Consider the following 6,374-nt stretch of genomic DNA (forward strand, 5'->3'; position numbering starts at 1 on the left):
GGGGACCAGAGAGACACTTGTTTTCTTCGGCCTTTGATGTGAGTGCTATTACTCCAATTTAGTGCAAAGCTTTAAATCTATGTTCCAGAGGTCCATCCCCCTTCAATTCAGGTGGCACAATGCTATTGGTTTGTTCAGTGACCGCTGATTCGCCATGGCATCTTATGAAGTCCGTCGCCTCCGCTCTGTAATTATAATTTGTTTAGGGACACGTCCGGGGAGTTACAAGTGCACCGCTTAGCTCGTAAAGTCAAGCCCTGAGCATCTAGACGCGTCTGTTGCACCATAATAAAAAAGACAACATGGCTGCCTGAAGGTATCCAGCAGCCCCAGCCAAAATTAATCTTCGAAGGGTGATAAAAGGCTTTGTTTTGATAGTTTGTGAGGGATGAGTGTCTCTGAACGACGATGCCAGAGACTTTTGGGATGCAAGCAGATTCCAGTGTTAAAGTTCATGGCTGAGCCGCCAGAGCGCCCCCTAATGGTTGCACGAATAAACCGAGCCTGCAGTGTGGGCGGGAGCGAGTGAAATGGTGAGGGGTAAAATGAAATGGAGAAGTTTGTGGGCAGGCACGCCGAGACGAGAGGCAGCAGGCTTGCAGACAAAAACCTGGCAGGGGATGTGAGGAAGGCAGGCCTCCTCTCCACCCGCACACCAGTCAGCGTGTGAACAGCAGCCAGGCGTTCTCTGCACTGACACAGAGAGTCTGTACCGCGGCTATGGTTTTATTTACAGATTTACACCGTTAGTCACACAAGCACATTTCCAGTTATGTGTAAAAACAGGTTTGTTGCCACAAACAAGATAATTTCCTTCCTTCCTAGAAAGTCTCTATGGAACCCCCGTAAAGAGAACCAAACAAAACATCTAGATCAATTATTTTTCTAAGTGCTATTAGAAAGCAAATTAAGAAATATAATTGTATGGGATTTATTTCCAGAGTCATTCATTCTTAATCAGTTGTATTGTGTTGCAATCTGTTTGCTTGCTGTTTTATAAATGAAAAAAATGCATTTACTGAGTTATGCCACTAATTTGATGTGCCCTTGATGATATGAAAAATACCATCTTGTGTGTATTGTAGCTAGAGTTGAGGCTTAGTGGCTACCCAGGTAGCCAGCGCAATCGGGCCAATTGCGGCTGAGTGTCGGCTCACTCGGCTGTGTTCTGGCAGCGACTCACCGAAAGTGAGCCAGCTCTGGCCCAGTAATGGTTGTCAGATTTGGCTAGGCTTTGGATGTGCAGATCTGGCCCGATTTGCTCTGAGACACGGCACATTTAGCCACATTCGGCCCGATTATGGACCATAAGGGCTGGTCTGATTTTGGCTGAGATATGGGCATGCAGACTTGGACCAATTTAGGTTGAGTGTTGGGGTAGGTCTCCGTTTACAATGTGGTAAATAGTATGTAGCAGTGACATAGATAAGATCCCTGAAGTTGCAAAGACTAAAGTCTCAAAACCAAAGAGATATTCTTTATCAAAGTTAAGACTCTGCCACGCCCCCCTGGCTTGTTCTAACACGCCCCCACATATCTATCTCACTATGTGGAAATATTTGCATAATGCCGCCCAAATGTGCAAGCAAAAAAAGAAGGCGTGGTTTCAGTAACCGCAGTTAGTGTTGATGCAGCCATGTCAGGGAGACGCTGTGTTTCTAGGCAAAAGCAAAAGCACTTTATTTGGCCTTCCGAAAAATATATGCATTTAGGAATCTTTAAGATCAGATACAACAGAACAGCAATGCATTTTATGGATGACTGTTTCGTGAACCTAGGAGAGGAGGTCGGCGACTCGGTTCCCCTCTGTCGTTACATTTTTTTTTAAAGATGAAGCTCGCGATTATGGTAAGGGGCGTTACATTTCCGACGAGTGCTTGTGGTGTTCGGCCAATCACAATGCACTGGGTCAGCTGGCCAATCAGAGCAGACTGCGTTTGTCGGAAGGAGGGGCTTTGTAGAAAACGAAGCGTTTGAATGTAAAAATAATAAATAATGCATGTCAACATATTCTGTTACACCAAACACACAAAATAATGATCTTTAAAAAAGCATCAGATGACCCCTTTAAACTTAAACATAATATCTTTTGCCTGCCCATGTTATTTCTTAGTGCATTTTAATTCCTATTAATTTGGAAATTAATGATTTAATTCATATAATGAAACAAGCTTAAAGTGGTTAAGGGAACTTTAACATTTTTTGCTATATGAGTTTCAAGACATGCGCGCTAGCTTTGACATCTAATGACAAAACCTGATAGGCTTTTTGTGTTGCTAATTGCCAGAAGACCAGAAGAACTTGCTACCCTGGTGAGTAAACATTTGATAATCTAACATATAATATAATTTTAAGAAACCATTCTACACATATAATATCAAAATAATGTTTATTTATAATGAAGCTATAATTGAGTTCGCTGATATAGTGCTAGAGTTTAGCTCCAACCATAATCAAGCACACCTGATTCAGCTAATCAAGGTCTTCAGAATTACTAGAAACTTCCAAGCTGGTGTGAGTTGGAGCTAAACTGTGCAGAGCTGCGGCCATCCAGGAATTGAGTTTGATACCACTGTATTGCGGCTGGTCTTTTTTTATACATATATTTTTTTCAATTAGTGCAAAGAAGTGCAAGTACTGGCAGTGCATCAGATGGGTAGATTTAAAAGTTAATCAAAAGATGGCTGCTGCTCACTTTGGACAGAGATGGGGGAAGAAAAGAGCGGGCCCCAATGCAAACAAATTCTTCCAAAGGTATGTTCCAAATGTTAACATTTACCAGAGTTACCATTCATGTTATCAGTCTGAGATTGTCTGAATAATCATACGTGTCATTGTCTGTTCCCCGTTTTGTGCTGGAGGAGGGTGTCCTTAATGCGTAATTCATGGGGTCGGTGGGGCTGCCATGAAAAGAAATGGTGTAAGGGCCAAACCCTTAATCTTTGTAAAGGTGACATATTTAGTTGACATGCATAAGTAGATGTAGACTTAACAAGGACACTGTAAAATATGTATTTTATTTTAGTTGAAAGATGACATCTTAAGGATTTTAAGGTAACAATGTCATCTTGTGGAAAAACAAATTATTCAAAGCTCTGGTTTTATATCAAAACTGGAAGGAGTCTTCAATACACATACTTTTAGAAGTTGTAATTCTGTGTGTGTGTGTGTGTGTGTGTGATTTTATATATATATATCTCTCTCTCACACACACCAACCAAAACTAAGCCGACACCATCGGCATTGGGCCACTCATCGGTGTGATTGTGGCCCAATGCCGGTGGTGTTGGCCCAGTTTCAGTACCCAGACTCGGGCAAGTACTGGCTAAGTGTTTCAATGCTTGTCTGCGTGATTGTGGCCCAATGCCGGCAGTTTTGGCAGCCGGACTCGGGCCAGTGTATTTGGGCCAATTCTGGGGCATCATTCATCCCATGTCCATGCCGACTCTGGCAACCACAGCCGGTCCGAGTTATTTCATCCGTCCTGCCGTTATCGGGCCAAACCGTTTTGGCTACCTGGGTGGTGCAGTCCTGATCCTCAAGTAACCCAGTATTGCACATTTTGGGTGTTGCACCTATACTGTATCTGAAAGGCGTATCTTTCACATGCAGTATGTGGGGGAAAAAAGGCAGGAATCAAGACACGTCCAAATTCAGTGTTTGCATAATATATGTCTTCCTCTGGTTGGTTTTTGAAAATAGCATTGTATCCTTCATTGCCCATGATATCCCACAATCTTGTGCATTTAGTTTAGTGGTTGCTGGAAAGAATAAAATTGCTGTAGTAGTTGAAAGCGGTAAATTCATGTGTCTTTTCAACTTAAGATTTCTTCTGAGAAATAAGCATTGTAATCACTAATTAGTGAAAGCACTTACTACTTAAAACCCACCAGATGAAGGCATTCCATCTGACTGGATGTTAATTAAATATTATATAAAGCAAAATGCATGCTTCGATGGTTTCCTAGCACTAAATGCAATTTTTTTTTTCTTTATTTTTTTACCTTTAGGGTGTAGCCAATAATGACTAGTTATATCTACCAACAGGAGCTAATAGGATGGTGGTAAATAGCCAAACCTTTACCACACGCTTTTTAAAAGTTGAAAAGTAATATTTATATTATTAGAATATCTTCACCGATATCACTCTGGCCTTTATAAAATTTGTTGGATTTTTAGTCTTATTCATCAACCTATCATTATTCTCTTACATAAAGTGGTTTAATTTCAATCATTTTACTTTCCATTCTAAATCATAGAAACACAAGTTATTGGACAGATTATTAAATGACTGCTCTTCAAGGACACAATGGAAAGCTAATTTTGACAACGATACTCGTATCTCTGATAATGTTGCTTTCATCCAGTATGACAAGACTCTCTTATGGACAAGATACGAATACCTCATTCTAGCCGAAACGATCGAGTGGGTTCTGCCTCAAATTTGCATTCAGTTTGTGTGCGGGGTCCGTCAGAATTCAAAACATGCATATTTAGCATTTCATTTTCACTCTAACATCACATCCCACTTAATATCATGATGCTTCTCCCACCTGCTGAGTCCATCACTGACACCAATGAGAAATTAATGAGACGTCCCCAGTAAATGCTAGTTTGCAGCCCACGGCGAGTGCTGTCCTCCAGTGGTAGGCGATTCACGTAACATGGAAGCCACCTTTATCTTCAATGGGATGTTGCTTGTCAATGGCACTACTTCAAATGGTATATTTTGCTCTTCTACTCCGCACGACTAACTTAGAGTGGGAACATAAGAGGAGCCATTGGTAATTGAAAGTCATTATGGACTCCAGACGTTACAGTGAGCACTGTTCTAAAAAATATCAAAAATGTTTTGATTTTAGGAGGGCTTCATTATCTTCCATTATCAATCATAAATAACATCAAACATTCCACAGTATGTAGAAATAGAAAAACATGATAACTTCAGAGGATAGTGTTTAAACCGAAAGAGGGAGAAATAAATACTATATGTACAATACCATGAACTCCGAAGTTTGCAATGCCTATGTGTCGATTGGTGGTGTTGCTAATCTCAGGAGAGACATATCATCACTAATTAATAATATCCATGTGGGTGTATTACACACAGTTTATGCGTAAATGTCCTCTACATAAATAGAAATAGCTGTATTGTCTGAACGCAGTCGGTGGCGATACTTGTGAAAGTAATGTTTGTGAAAAATAAGATCTAATTTACGTCATTTAACATCAGACTGTGCCTCAGCGATCCTCAATTAGAAATTACAGTTTTAGTTACGTCTTACATAACCGATGAAGAATGATCTGTGAAGTCATGTCTTCCCAGGGTTTAGCTTGAATTTCCTCAAATGAACAGTAAGTGACTGAGTGTTTGCATGTCCGTGTATGCGTGAATGTCTGAGCGGGTGATGCATTTGTAGTTAAAAAGCATGCTTGGCTGAAAACTATTAGCTTTACACCTATCATATATTGTGCAGAACTTGCTTGAGCTTATTTCATATCTCCAATTACCACACAATAGGAACTGCTACTTCAAAAACACTTTTAATGTGTCTGTTTCTCAAGGCTTTGCTTATTTATTATCTTCCAACCACTGTGCTTTCATCTCTACTTAGGGCTTCGAATTCAGGTGAAATTAATTCTTCAGGGTCTGCTAGCCTTCATTCTGGTCTCTACATCAACAAGAAATTACTAGGGAGTCATGGATTAGGGGCTGTTCACACCAAAACATGTTAAGATCAGCTGCTTTGCAGCAGCGCATGAAATGGAGGGTGTCCTTTTGTTGCTGGGCAACCGTGGAAATGCATTTTTTCCCCTTCTGTGATCTTTTCCTATAATTTTCAACTAGTGCTTTTTTTTAATGCACATCTTGACTGCAAGGTTTGCTTGCAAAAACAGGCCTGTAAAGTATAGGTTTATAGCCTAGATCTTTACTCTTGTGGTGAATAAGGTGTAAATAAATGCGAGGTAGATTTGAGCATTACTTTGCGCATTACATTGCAAACGATTCTGAATGGTTTTGCTTTTGAGACTGACTGACTGTTTTTATGTTTGGGTTTCTAAAAACCTCAATGGCATACTTTACAGCGGCTGTGAGGAATAGACTTGGAGTCTTTACAATGGCACACACTGTATAAAGGTCTTGGATCACATAATTTCCACAACTCTCAACTTTTAAAACTCATGGTAACACTTTCTATGAAGCCCGTATTTATAATACATTATAAGGGTATTCTTAAAAGGGGTCCTATTATGCTTTTTCACTTTTTTAAATTTTAGTCCGTGTGTAGGGTGTATGTTTGGGCATAAAAAAAGATCTAGAAAGTTACAAATCTCAAAGTCCACTCCAAAGGGAGATATTTCGTTTTTTTTTT

The sequence above is a fragment of the Sinocyclocheilus grahami genome, unplaced genomic scaffold, assembly GCF_001515645.1.
Source record: "Sinocyclocheilus grahami isolate Dianchi unplaced genomic scaffold, SAMN03320097.WGS_v1.1 scaffold1956.1, whole genome shotgun sequence".
Taxonomy (NCBI): domain Eukaryota; kingdom Metazoa; phylum Chordata; class Actinopteri; order Cypriniformes; family Cyprinidae; genus Sinocyclocheilus; species Sinocyclocheilus grahami.